The sequence below is a fragment of the Rhipicephalus sanguineus genome, chromosome 4 (genome assembly GCF_013339695.2).
Source record: "Rhipicephalus sanguineus isolate Rsan-2018 chromosome 4, BIME_Rsan_1.4, whole genome shotgun sequence".
NCBI lineage: Eukaryota > Metazoa > Arthropoda > Arachnida > Ixodida > Ixodidae > Rhipicephalus > Rhipicephalus sanguineus.
The window spans coordinates 174,365,605-174,380,716 of NC_051179.1; positions in this window are offsets into that span (position 1 = coordinate 174,365,605).

Consider the following 15,112-nt stretch of genomic DNA (forward strand, 5'->3'; position numbering starts at 1 on the left):
CAGCGCCACCCTCTTCTCGTGACGTAATCCCTCTCTCCTCACCGGCGGCGGCGGGCCGCCGTGGCGACAGCGCGGCGCGGAGTCCGGCGCTGCCGCGACGGAGAGACGCCGGCGCGCCGCACTTACACGATCGCTGAGGAGCGCGCGTAGGTTACGAAGCTCAGTTGTGCGAAGCCGCGCGTATTCAAGCGTGAATTTGTTGCGTGCGATGGGCTGCTGTCGCGCGGGTGGCTGTTCAAACAGCAGCGCGCAGGGTTTCCGCCTTTTTAGGCTTCCGAAGGAAAAGAAGCGACGACGCCTTTGGATCAGGAACATAAGACGCAGCAAATGGACCCCGACCGACTGCTCCGTGCTATGCGAGATACCTACTTGAGCATTTAGTTTGAATATTGCTGGTATAATAAACAGCGTATCATTAACACAAACTTATTATTTGTTGTGCAATGGGGCCCTTTCAGGTGCACAAACTTTAAAAATAATTTTGTCACGCTGAAAAAAACAAGTTTTATGGTTCGCGTTTCGATCGCTTGGGCAGATTGAAATTTTGTAGCGATCACGCTATAAGTGTCAAGTGTGATGTGTTGCGTTTACGTAATTTATCGCGCGTTCTGAGCACGAGCTTGGGATGTTACCGTGATGTTGTGAGGGGAAGATTTATTTCGATATCGCAGGTTACCTGGCATGTGTTGTACGTTACGTGGTCAGCGTTTCTGTGGCTGTCAGATTGTGGTGTCATTTACCGCTGTGTGGCCGCTTGTGTACATGCTACAAGTTTCACGTTTAATTCGCGCATGTAAATTAATCTGCGCCTCTGTGCTAAGCGAATGTGCCTTGCGCTTTTTAGTCATGCACTTATAGTGCACGATGTCTGTGCTCGTGCAGGAAGCTCTTCCACTATAGCAAGGGGCCCTTATGTGCTCGATTAAATTTCGTGATTAGGAAGTATAGAGCGCGAAGAAGTTGAGCAGAAAAATGATTTTGTAAAGTAAACCAACAGGATGTCCGCTATCAGAATAGCTAAACGAGGTATTGTTTCCATTTAACACGCGCCTACTGGGGGCCCTGCACCTGCTCTGATGAAAACCTTAGATGCCTCAGCAAACGCGAAAATTGACCGCCGGCGTCCGCAGCGTCGGCGTCCCGCGTCGGCGGCGTCGACAGGAGGGATGTCAAATATCATTACGTAATGACGTGACCATACGACTAAAGATTGCGCCGTCATCATGACGTCGAATAACGTGATTTCACGCCATGACATCAGCACATGACCAGGTGTGGTGTAGAAAGATTGCAGTGCCTCCGATCTTGGAGGCAGTGCAAAACGGTGTTAGGTCGCAAAGCTTTCGAGGGGGGGGGGGGTGAGGAACAATACATCAACTGAAGAAAAGGAAGACGGCTTTCGCCTTCGAGTGGTCTTAGGCGAATGCATAAGGGACCCTGTGAGTTTTTTTTTGTCTCTTATTAGAGAGGTTTAGTGCCGGGGACTCCAAGCCGCTTCCTTATTCACCCTCTTACGTTCCCTTGTACTCTCAGCCGCACCCATGGACTATACAAAGGAACGTAAGGGGGTTGCATACGCAAGGCTTTTGGGATCCCGGCACTAAAATTCTCTAAGAGGGAATTTTAGGGCTCGAGATCCCTAAGCCGCTTGTGTACACCCGCTTTTGTGGCCTTAATATAATTACGTGCGCTGGTATCCCTGTTTCCTTTAAAAGCAGAGCTGTTTAAGCTTGGAGAATCCCCGTTAGTGGCGAATAAAAATTGTCATCATCATGAACCGGCACGCAATCCGTCCTCCTCTTTCTCTTCTGCTTTGCTGCCAGAACACGTGCACAGACTTTACCGGCGTGGTATGCAATGATTCTCACGTAACACTTGTCACGTGACATGTTCCAAAAATCACACCTGTTATATATGCTCGTCACAGAGTCACATCACGCAATACCAATTTTGGTGTATATCAATCTGGCGGAACGGCCGCCATCGCATCATGAGCGTGGCACGTAAGTCATGCTGTACATGACACGCGTGTCATGATTTTCACATTAACTCCTGTTATTTATGTTCGTCACACAGTGATGTCGCGCACTACCAATTTTCGTGCATATCAAGCTAGCGCAACGGCCGCCAGCGCACCATGAGCGTGGCACGTAAGTCATTTTATACATGACACGTGTGTCATGATTTTCGTATTAACTCACGGTATTTATGTGCGTCGCACAGTCATGTCGCGCAATACCAATTTTGGTGTATATCAAGCTAGCGAAACGTCCGCCGGCGCAACATGAGCGTGGCACGTAAGTCATGCTGTACATGACACGCGTGTCATGATTTTCATAACTCCTGTTATTTATGTTCGCCATACACTCTTGTCAAGCCATACCAATTTTGGTATATATCAAATAAACGAAACGGCCGTAAGAGCACCAAGAGTGTGACATGTAAATCATGCTGTACATGACATGCATATCATGATTTTCATGTTATGACCAGTCATTTATGTTTGTCATACAGTCACATTATGCCATACCAATTTTGGTATACACCCCATGAACGAAATGGCCAGGAGAGCACAAATTCGTAGGCGGCTAGATAGGTAGATAGACAGATAGATACGCTCAAAGTCGCAGAAGTTCGCTAAGAAATGCTTTGCATTTAAAAGAAAAAAAGATAGACGCAGACCCACAGCTCTTCATAGCTCGAAAAGTCACCGATGATCACGATACTCCCTCATGCGAATTCTTAGCCCAGCTTTGTGTTGAGGGAACGCGAACTGTGAATTTCTGGCTATCCGCATTGGAACATTCGTTACATATTACCACAGAAACTGCCAGTGCTCGAGTGCTACGCACGCCACTCTGTGCATTGCAGGCGTCATCGACATTCCCGTCACGACAAGCGAGACAGTAGCAGCGCACCCACTAGCCCTGCATGCGCACGAGCTCCGACCGAAGGGCGAGCACGCATGACGGAGGATGAAAGCGATGTTAGAGGCCAGTGGCTCGTGATATCGACAGAATCCACGTTCGCTGTCTTTCGTCCTCGTTCGCTCTATCGGTTACGCCGACGACGCCAACGGCGATGCCGAACAACGCTGCGCTCTAAAAGCACAGCGCGTATCGTAGAACGTCGTGGACTCGAATCTGCGTGCACAACTCAGTTTAACAATGATTTGGACACGTCTAATTCACTCCATATTTTTCATTAAATTTGTATAACAATGTTTTTGCACAATTTCACTTTCGCAATTTGTTTAGGAGCGCTAGATTTCACGAATGAATAGCGCGTACATAGCCTCAGCCGTGCGCCCGTCGCGCGGAAAGACTATATATGGCGGACGCCGCCGGAGCGGAGGCGTGGCGGTGACGTGAACAGCGTCATCGCCGCGCCGCGACGTCACTGCCCCGCCCATTCGCCAGACTCTCCCCATCGACGGCTCTGCGCCGGACTAAAGTCGCTTCATATATAGAAAGTAGCGACACTCTCCTCCATATGCAAGAGCTTCAAAGATACTAAAGCAAATGGCCAATGACAAGACTGAAGCAAGCTTCGTGGACGCGGCCGCGTACCGAGACGGCAAGGCTTTTGCGGTTTCCGTCGTGGACACGCTGGGCAAAGTCATCAACTGTGCCTCGATTCGAACGACGGACCCTAAGGTGACCGAGCAAGTGGCCATTGCACTCGCCATGCAAGACGGTCGGAGAGACAACGTGTATAGCGATTCGAAAGCGGCCGTCAGGGCATTCCAAAAAGGTCGGGTTGCCCGGCAGGTAGTTGAAATTCTGAAAGGCTGCAAAAACAGTGACAGCTCCACACACTCCATCTTTTGGTTCCCTTCCCACGTCGGGCCGATCGAAGGGCTTCCTCTTAACCTCAACGAGTCTGCCCACGAGGCTGCGCGTGGCTTTACCGACCGCGCTGCCCTCGGATCGGGCGACTTTCCCCCCGTACACAGGGACGCTCCTAGCACGCAAAATGAAATTACAAAATTCTTTTACTTAGTGAGAAGGGTCTTCCCGCCGCCTCATTCCAAGCTAAGCAGGCCGCAGGCAGTCACGCTCAGACTCCTGTAAACTAACTCCTACCCAAATCCGGCGTCCCTTAATAGCATATATCCGGAAATTTACTCGAATAGTTCTTGCGCAGCCTGTGGCGAGGCTGCTACTCTATCTCACATGCTCTGGGAGTGCGGGTCGTTGGGCCCGAAGTTCACCAAGGAAGAGTGGGACGCGCTCCTACCAAGTCCCGTCTATGAGGACCAAATCGTGGCCGTCCAGCGCGCCCGTGATCGGGCCGGCAGGCTAGACCTGTCGGTCCCGTCGTGGGATTAGCCGGGTGCGCGATTAATCGCGTTTTGCTGGACCAAATAAACGTTTATTCACTCATTCACTCCATATCCTCTCCCAAGTGTCCAACCCTCCTTTCTCAAGTGTCCAAACCGTATCTATCTCCTCTCCCAAACGACCAACGTGCGGGCGCCGGCCCTATAACCCGGCTCGCTCCACTTTCATATCAAGAATGCTATGTCACGCTGATAACGCGCGCGTTTCCCAGGCGACGGCCCGTGAAGCGGGGAGGTGGAAGGCGGGAGAGGAGAGTGCTCGGCGTGGCGGCTCGGTTAAAAGAAAGGCGGTAGTTTCACAAAAATATCCAGGGACTTTACGCCGGACGCCTGACAGCCCGACTAAGAAATGCATTCGCATTTAAAAGAGAGAGTGATTCGTGAAAGAAGAAAGGAAAAGGGACGCTACTTTCTGCATCCCGTCGTGGGGCACGGCTCAGCGCCCTTAGGGATGGGGAAGGGGAAGTAAAGATGATAGAGGAAAAGAAGATAGAAGGGAGTGAGTAGCGTGGCAAGAGTGTTTTGTCAACGAAGGCGGGAGCACGAAGCCAAAGCGCTCGTCTACAAGGCGGCGAGGTCCACAGAAGCCGCAAACTCAAGGAAGGCTCGCAGGGCTTGTAGCTTCGACCGTGCGGGAAAAAGGAAGTCCTCCACCGTTGTCGCAGGGAGACCGAGCAGGCGATAGCGGCGCGCCATCACGCATCGTTGAGCTGCCGGGGCAGGGCAGGCGCAAATTATATGCCCCAGCGTTTCGTCGTCGCCGCATCTACGGCACGCAGGCGATGAGCAGCGACCCTTGGAAAACATGCGTGCCGCAGGCCAAGCGCTGCCTATCCCTAGGCGAAGCAGCAACCGCCGCTCGCGTCTCTCCAGGTCGGTCTCTGGTAGGGGTGGCAGTGGTTTGCCGCTTGCCACCCGCGTGTCAGGGTAAGGATAAAAGACTGCGATAGCGAGGAAAGCGCGAGGAGGAGGGAACGACAGTGACGAGACCACAGGTTCCGCGGCGACCAGCCGCTGCGTCGCAGTAGTGCACGCCGTCCTGCGGTTGCCGATGACGTCATCACTAAGGTATGCGGTGAGGGCGTCCACCTATACTAAGTATTCGTCGAGGTAGACTACTGAAGAAAGAAAAAGTGCAAACTGTCACTGCTGTGTAACGCGCAGTGTTTCATTTAAGGTACACCATACTGTTCGTTCGTTCTATGTTCGTTCTTACATTGCCCAACGTATCCATTGAACACCGTAAAACTCACAGTGCGAATGGGCGACCATAAGTGACCAAAACGCGCCTGTAACCAGCCCGTGGTCGTCGCAGAACGGGCGACGTATGGCGACTGCCTGCACCCTCCTCCCGGTCTCCTGCTTTTGCGGCGCGACGGGAGGTAGCTGGAAAGGGAAACTGGGAAATCCTCGCGGGCGAGTGCAAAGCGTTGGGCGCTCTGCGAGCGCGGCTTTCGCGCTAGACTTGACGGCGCCGATGACATCGCGAGGAGAGAGCATGACGATTGCTGATGCTGATTGCCGAGTTTAGTCGGCTCAGCAAGCGTTCCTCTCCAGCGTGCGCTCGACCTTATTTCTTTGTAACGCGCTCATGCAGCGGCGTTTGCGTGCATATTTCGCTGGCGTTCTGCGTAAAGGAGAGAAAGTTTTAGCGTGGAAGTGGAAATTAATGTTTGATTCAATAGTAGTGATTTATTAATTAAGTTGCCGACTAGTTACGGCTATAGAACTGAAGCTGTGTCAATGCTGTTTTTAGGGGCGAAGCTCCTTAAGGCGGCACCCGTTCGTCCCTCGTAGTCGTAGTCGTAGTCGTAGTGAGTAACCAGTCTTACGCTTTGACCTCCAAGGTGGTGCCGGTGGGAGATTTTTCCTGTGCGTTGTTGAACAATAAAAAATTCGCAGCGTTAGTTAAAAGCCGACTTCTTCTGTCTCTCATTCCCATTAGCAGCCATTCTTTACCTCCAAGGTAGTGCCTGGTGAGATTTCTCCTGTGCGTGATTAAACAATAAAAATTTTGTTCAAAACGCCGTTGATTGATGAAATAAACCAACGAAAGACGCCAGATGTTCTGTAAAAGCAAAACGAAAGAACGCCAGATGTTTCTAAAGCAAAACGAAAAGGCGCCAGCTGCTTAACGAAAGACGCCAGATGTTTTCTAAAGCAATGGTTTTCTAAACAATGAAAATTCACAGCGTACATGTAAAATTAAAGTGAGCTGCAAGTCGTCATAACTCATCGAACCTTTAGTATAAACGCGCCCGATCTCACGTCGGTGATGATGTGCTGGGCAGAATTCACGGAAGATTCACGGTTTACCGATGAACCTCCGCAGCTTCGCCCACTCATCATCATTCACTCCGTGGATATGCTGTGATTTTTTTTTCTTAGAGAAAGTGACGTGAGGCCTTGTTTCTTCTCTTTAATATCGGGAATATGTCATACTGCTGCGTACCCATCTGCACGTCAAATAGGAAAAAGAAGCTTGGGATCAGTTTTCATGAATTTACTGGAAATGAGACGTAGTGGCAGGCATGGTTGAAGGCTAAATCAAGGAACGATTTCGTTCTGAATGAGAATTCTAACAGCACTGTAGTCTGCAGTCTGCACTTTCTAGATTCTGATTTCTCATGTTCTACATTTAGGTTGCGACGGCTCAAGCCAGATGCTGTTCACAGCGTTTTTAGCGAATACCCAAGCTACATGCAGCCTAAGAAAAGGCGTAAATTGGAGCGACAGTTTTCGCTCTCTCGTCAGAAAACTGCGACATCAACAATGGCGCCAAAAAAGGACACGAGGCAAAAGCCGCTGGAGATTTCCGCAGCGAAGATATTTGCGCATCACTTGTTTCTACAAACATTCTGGCAAATGATCGTACAACTTGACCCGACATTTCCAAGTGAGCGCGATGTTATATAAAAAATCTCCCACCGGCACCACCTTGGAGGTCAAAGCGTAAGACTTGTTACGGACTACGACTACTACTACTACTACTACTACGACGACAACGACTACGAGGGACGAACGGATGCCGCCTTAAGGAGCTTCGCCCCTAAAAAAACCACAGCATATCCACGGAGTGAATGATGATGAGTGGGCGAAGCTGCGGAGGTTCATCGGTAAACCGTGATTCTTCCGTGAATTCTGCCCAGTACATCATCACCGACGTGAGATCGGGCGCGTTTATACTAAAGGTTCGATGAGTTATGACGACTTGCAGCTCACTTTAATTTTACATGTACGCTGTGAATTTTCATTGTTTAGAAAACCATTGCTTTAGAAAACATCTGGCGTCTTTCGTTAAGCAGCTGGCGTCTTTTCGTTTTGCTTTAGAAACATCTGGCGTTCTTTCGTTTTGCTTTTACAAAACATCTGGCGTCTTTCGTTGGTTTATTTCATCAATCAACGGCGGTTTGAACAAAATTTTTATTGTTTAATCACGCAGAGGAGAAATCTCACCAGGCACTACCTTGGAGGTAAACAATGGCTGCTAATGGGAATGAGAGACAGAAGAAGTCGGCTTCTGGCTAACACTTACACTTCTACTTCTACTAACGTTTCCCACTGGAACATGCCAATGGCTGCTAATGGAGAATGAGAGACAGAAGAATTCGGCTTTTAGTTAACGCGCACGCTGCGAATTTTTTATTGTTCAACAACGCACAGGAAAAATGTCCCACCGGCACCACCTTGGAGGTCAAAGCGTAAGACTGGTTACGCACTACGACTACTACGACTATGACTACGAGGGACGAACGGGTGCCGCCTTAAGGAGCTTCGCCCCTAAAACGCAAAACCATTTTTTTTCTCGCCACATGTAAGCTGCGCCAACAGCGCGGCAGCCTTTTCGGATAGATGGAAGGTATGAGCGTCCCCTTTATAACGGGGCGGTGACATGTCTGCCACCAGGCTCGAAGAAGGAGAAGAAAAAAAAAACCTTCCTTGTTTCATGTTGGCCTTATATCTTATCCACATTGATTAAATCTATGGTTTTATACCAAACAAATATAAATTCACGGTCCGTCTCTCTGCCTCTTAAGGCAGATTGACCTTATTTTTTTCCCATTATTTCTTTTTGTACTTTATCTCTACTTTTCTGCCACCAATACTCTAACCGTCTCTTATTTATTTCTATCGCGGACGTGTTCAGATTTCCATTGTTGTCCCTAAAACCCAAGGCTTCATGTAGACTCGTGCCCACACGTATACCTGGATGAATATCGCCACATTCAATGAGTACATGTTCCATCGTTTCCTTAGTTCCCCCGTAGCCTGTACATTGTTCTTCTTTGTTACTGAATCTCGATCCTCTGTGGGAGCGCCGCGGTGCGGAGAAAAGAGCGGGCCACGCCCACCGCTGGAAACATGCTCTCTCCGTGCGATTCGGACGGCTGGAGAGAAACACGCCTCATGCCCGGTATCTCGAAGGCCATGTGTTTGCTTGCCTGGTTGTTAATTCTACCGCTAGATGGCGCCACTTATCCAGGCGGCTCAAGTTCGTGGGGCTGCGATGCGGGGTGCTATTCTGGACATTGTGAAATTCCGACATGTTGCTGATTTGATCGGTCACGCAAGGTCGTTCGCCTTGTGGCGCTGCAATAGCGTTACGACACAGGAAAACGCGATGACGTAACGTGATAAAAAATTCTTAACTTTTTCTGAAGTAACCCTTCGCCGTAGTCTATCATGTAGATATAAAGGTTTGGGTTGAAGAACGAAACCGAAATATGGTACTAAGCTGTGCGTATGGTCAACTTGCGGTTTGCCGAAACTGCTGCTCGCTTGACGAAGAGCCGCCATGTCTGCAACACGATTGGGCATTGCCGTGGTCGTCCCCACTGCGTCACAGGACCTCACTCTTTGTAGCGTCAATGTGACGATGCGTAACGTTGCATCCCGCCAAATTTGCTGCAAGATTGCGAGAACAATGAGGTGCCCAAAATTGGCCGCCACATTGTTGTAAATTGAGTTGCTTGTTCGATGTGGCGCCTCATATACGTATGCGTAGATGTCATTCCGTGACTTACTTTACAAGCATGTTTTCGGTTAGTAACTTTACAAAGCCGTGTATATGAAGCTTGCTTGTAAAATGAAAGGTTGTTATTTAACATGACTTGTTCGAATTTGTGGTTCTCGCCGCAAGAGACCACTAGATAGACGCAGGAAAATGGCGCTGCCCTTCATTGTTTAGTGGTTGGAGCTGCAGGAAGAAATAATTGCGCAAGTACCGCGACGCTTTTGCGATGACCGATAAATTGTTTCAACTGCGGTACCGGCTGACGAAGGATATTGTGCGATGGCTGTGCGGGGCAGGGTGTCGGAACGGAACGAAAACCGAAAACGAAAATAAAAAAAAACGATATTTTGGACCGCAACGAAAACGTAACCGAAACTTTATCTTTTATTTCGTTCCGGAGCGAAAACGAAATTTTTTCAATCGTTTTTCGGTTCACGAGAAAACTTCGCAATCCGGAGCAACTGAGCTCGTGCAATGTGAGCATATCTCAGGGTACGGTATTAGCGCGTACCTCAGGCAGGAATTCCAAAGCAAAGATATGTTGAAATTGTGCGAAAAACGAAAACAGTGGCAACCAGAGATGTTTATCTTAACGCAAGTGGACTTTCGCGCGCCTGTCACGCAGGCCAAAGTGGAGAGGGCATCGTCGGCGCAGAAGTTTGTTCCAGCGAAAGCTGTTATGAGATCACAACAGCTGAATATGGTGCCATAGTTGTCCGCCACCGCTGGTGTCCGTTACCGCTGTCGCGTAAACTAAGAAAAAATTAAATGAGAAACAAATTGCTAGGACTGGATGGGATTTTAACCAGCGCCCTCTGCGTGGCAGTCGGGTCTTCCCACAGTGCCACGCTGGTGCTTGTAACTCCTTCGCAAAAATACTTTATACAAGCGTCATGTCGGGCAAGGAATCGTGTTAACATATGTAATATAGCGTGGCAGAAGAGTAATATAATAACCAGTCATGACACAATGCTAATAGCGCATTGAGTGTATGTTTTAATGCTTCCCACCAGTGTTGCGGAGTTGCCACTCCTGAATCGGAATGACTCCGGAATTATTCCACATTTCGCGACCCTGGAATGGAAAGGAAATGAAATGGGAACAACGTTTGGAGGAATGTAATGGGAATGGCATTAAGAGCTACTTGCTCGGAATGGAATGGTAATGGAGTTACGTCTTTTTCCGAAAATAGAGCGCGTTTTCGTCTACGTGCTGTTTTTCAAACTTCAAACATTGGTAAGTCAGAGCCTCGAACCTAATAATAAAGCAGTATACTTAAACTGGTTTGCCGGATTACAAGCACGGTACATTTATAAGAACGGGTCTACTAAAAACCGGGGCATAAGTTAGTGTGCTAACAAATGCATTATCCCAGCTGATACTGAAGGGAGAAACAAATTACTCCTGCGCGTTGGTTGCCATTAATAACCCCACGCGAAAGTGCCGAATACTCTATGCACAGCCTGATCTTTATCTCACGAGTAGTTTAGCACTTGACACGCCTAAATAACCTTTGGGACGAGGAAGACATTGAATACCTACGCACAAGCGAACACAGAAAGCTTTCCTCACCCCATCCATGCTTCCGAGGCGCGCTTGACAAACGCGAGGGCTAACGAGCGGTGGGGCCCAGTGTTCCGTATACAAAGTGAATTCACAAGCTGGCCGAGAGGTGCACTGTTCCAACTAATACCAGCAGATGTAGAGGGTTTTGTTCCCCATTGAAGAAATCTTAGTTTTCTCCATATTCACGACAGCTCCAGGCGCGTGGCAAAACCACTTAGTCTTCTTAAATACAACTTTTGTCGGCATAAAAATACGCTATGTAGTCATTTTAGTGTAAACACATTTAAGCTTAAACAATATTAAACCATCACCATTCGTGCAAACATTCTGACCATGCAAATACTATAGGTAGCGGGAGGAGTGCCCCTATGGGAATTAGTAGGGTGGTTTTACTGCACGAGATATGTCACCAAGCTACTTTCCCTCGACCTTGGTAACGTGTTTTGCGTACTTTTGCAGATCTTAGCGCGTCTCATAGCATCAGCTTTATGGGACGTTCAATCTTAACTGGATAAAACTATCAAGGTGCATTTCCTACGTGGAGGAATTACAGGAATGGAATTGAACTGCCCGGCCATTCCCGGAGTGGGAATGAGCTAAGTTTTTTTTTTCATTCCGAGGAATTCAAAGGAATGGAATTGCGGTAAGTTCTAATCCCCGGAATGGCATTGGAATGCGATGGAGGCGCCCATTCTGCAACACGGCTTCACACCCACTACAAAGTGCTCAACTATGATTCTTCATCGTCATCATCCACAGCGCAAAGTGCACATAATGCCTTACAGATGTGTAGCGGGTACCACGATTCTCATAAGAATGACGAAAAATTACATAGTGGAAACTTCGCTACTTCAGAAAAATTACGATGACTTATGGCGTAGTGGGCACCTTGCATGTGTACTTGTATTAGTTGGTAGACTCTACAACGGGCTCCACAAAGTCCGCTCTTCCAGCTTTCGCTCTGACTGTGCTGCGTGCTCCGCGCAGGCCTGGCGGTCTTTTTATCAGAACAGCGCTCTCGCACATCAGGGTACACTCAATGACGTGCTGCTTCTGAGATCGTGCTCACTCCCTTGACACAAAGCATTGAGCCCAATAAAAAAATTCGTATTTGTCTTTGGAGAAAATAAATAATATGACTGAAATTAATACTGGTTTTTGCTAGTTGGTAGGACTTCGTGGTACAGTTACTTCCGCTCCTCTGAAGAACGTGTTTTACCCTTTTTACACTTTCTTAAGAGGAGGGCAAGTAACTACATCACAAATCCAATCTTTTTTATGATTAACTTAACTTCAAATTTTTGCATAAAAAAACCGTTACGAACCGTTATGGAACATTTTTTTTTCGTTCCGGAACAGAAACGAAACGGAACTTTTTGCGTCGGAACGAAACTAAAACCGAAACGAAAAACATTTCGTTCCGACACCCTGGTGCGGGGAGCTTCGCCAGGACCTGGAGAGGCGGCGCACGGACACGAGAACAGCGCCGACCGTTTTTGTTTTCGTTGAGCGGCAAATGCTATGCGCCCTTCGCTTTTTCGCCACCGGCAGTTACCAGGACGCGATTGCAAACAACGAGGACGTGGGTAACGAGCCAGTATAGTGTGGGTCTCACAATTCATGCTAAGCGATCACGAGCGCCTCGCCAATGAGTGGATCGCCTTCCCTGCCATCTCCACATGGATGCAAGATTTGAAGGCTGCGTCGAGGCGGTCGAAGGCACGTTTGTGTGCAAAGTGTGCCGTATCAAAAAGACGACGGAAACAAGGCTGCCTAATTTTGCCGCAAGGATGTTTACGCCCTCAGCCTCATGGTGGTGATGACAAATTTCGTCTTATTTATCTTGCGCATGCCGTCAGTAGAATGCAAAGGAGAAAGTTCACGTGAAAGACAGCTTTTCGCCACTCTAGAATTTTTAACGACATTTTCCGTGGCTCGAACTGCAGTCATAGAAGAACGCAGTAGTCGCGGTAAACGGAGTTTTCGTCACTATTTTCGACAGGGGTGACTTGACGACACCATAAAATGTTCATAGGGCTTCATATTAAATCGTGATAGCTGTCTTGCACTTAAGAAAAGTAATGCATGGAACGAAACCCAGCGCACTGATTGCACTATGATTTCGTAAATAGTGATATGCTTACATGCAGTAACTGCCACATATGAAATGGAAGATTAAGCTATCAAAGCTGCGCTTCGAAGTCAACTTGAGAGAAACAACTGCGTGGCACCACACAGTTACGGTTGTACTACCTGTAGTTGGTTGTATTGCTGTTGCCGACTTCCTTCCGATGCACACAACACTGCAGGTAGGTGACCAACCCTGCCGATCGCTGCCCTCGCATCCGGTGTCTGTGCAGGACACCTTCACGTGGAGGGCATTCACCGTGAGCAGTGGACTCCTTGGCCAGGGTGGTGAATAGCTGCTTAGTATGCAAGCGCGAGAAGGCTTGTGTGGTGTCCTAATGTAGCGAAGACATTAGTCATGGTAATTTTATTACACGCTGCGTGGTTCTTAACTACTCGAATTTCTTTGTCCAAATTTCTTCCCCATATGTTATTACCTTGGTCGAACACTATCTACTTTAGTGGCACCGGTGTTCTCTTGAATAAAAATTCTCTCAGGCACAAGTTTGACAAAACAAGTCATACAGAGACCCGAGGCAGCACACAATAATCCAACTTGGTCTCAGTCTATAATTGCAAGTGATAATTCTATGGTCATGGGAAAGACTGCTGGGTGATTCCACGTAAGATCGAACAATCGATGGCTGGTCGACCTCTCAAATTTAATTCAAATTTTTATATATTATTGCCTGATCAGTGGAGAGAAGAGATCCGCAATTTCTTTTGCCGCCAAACATTTTTTCGAAGCACAGGAAATCAATAATGACGAAGAGGTGGAGTGGAGCGCTCATTCGCTCTGCTGTTTTGGCCAATTTTCGTTATGAATTGCACAAAATATATTAAAGTTAGGTAGCTGAAATTTCTTTATATAAATATATGCATGTTTTTGCTTCTGCTCAGGTATTTTTAGTTTTGATGTGTAGTGTAGATGTTTTTATAAAAAACCTCAAAATCAGCTCAGGAAACGTTATTTTCCTTTGAAGGTCTTTATCTCGAAAAATCCTTGTAGCAGAGCAACAAAAATTGCGCATTACGTTCTTCGCATGCCTATCTACCACACTGCCGAATCTCATATTTATATAACTTTTCAGTAAAGAGATATGATCGGGCTAAGTTAAAGAAAACACCGGACAATGAAAATTTCTGACGACAATTAAAAAAAACCCATTTTTTTATATTTCTTAAACTTTGTCCACTTACTTTCCTCCACATCAGCTTTCATAATCATTGAAAACATGTTGCATAATGTCGTTGCACTAATAGTTACGACCCCTCCAATGAGACCCTTAGGCAAGGATTTGCAATTCCGACTTCTTGCCCAGCAAGTGTATAAAATGCAGACAGCATTGAATTGCTTTTTATTAAAAGGCCAACAGGTAACGAAAAAGGTGCCGCTGGCACTGAAGACGTTAATTCTGAAATTATTTCGTCACTGCAGCAGCCACGAGCGCGTGGCTCCCGAGCAGGCGCGCGTTGTAAGAGACGGCGCAGTGAGAGCTCGTTTTCGCGCCCTCAGACCGATTGAGTTCGAAACAGCTACACCTCTCGGGTGACTTGAACGCACGTACACCGGTAGTCGCAGTGATCTGGTTAATGCGTCGATTTATTTTTCAGGGGGCATAATAATGTCATCGTTAAACTGTGCGTTCCGTGAAGATCTTTCATTGCAGTGGTAGCAAAAGCACGCGTAGCACAAGTAGTCCATCTCACTGGCAGTCACTGATCTTTCGGGCGTTAAACGTTTCTTCAAAGCGTATATGCCTAGTTCGGTAACTCTGCGAAATTTTGGCTTCTTTGCAATAATTAAAGGAGTACTGACACGATTTTGAGACATCGCAAAAGGGACATTTTTTGCTTCGCTGGTATGCAGTGTCAACGCTGTCCACACACTGGAGTCGGAGAACACGTATAAAATATTTTAATTTGACTTTTGAAGTTTTCGTCGCTGAGCATCTGCAGCCACCTCCACTGCAAGGGCATTATTCCGACGAGTCAAGACAGCTCCCCCGAGTATGCGAGTTCTGCGTCCTGCATGCAGCCTAAATCGCAGAAATCACTGTCAG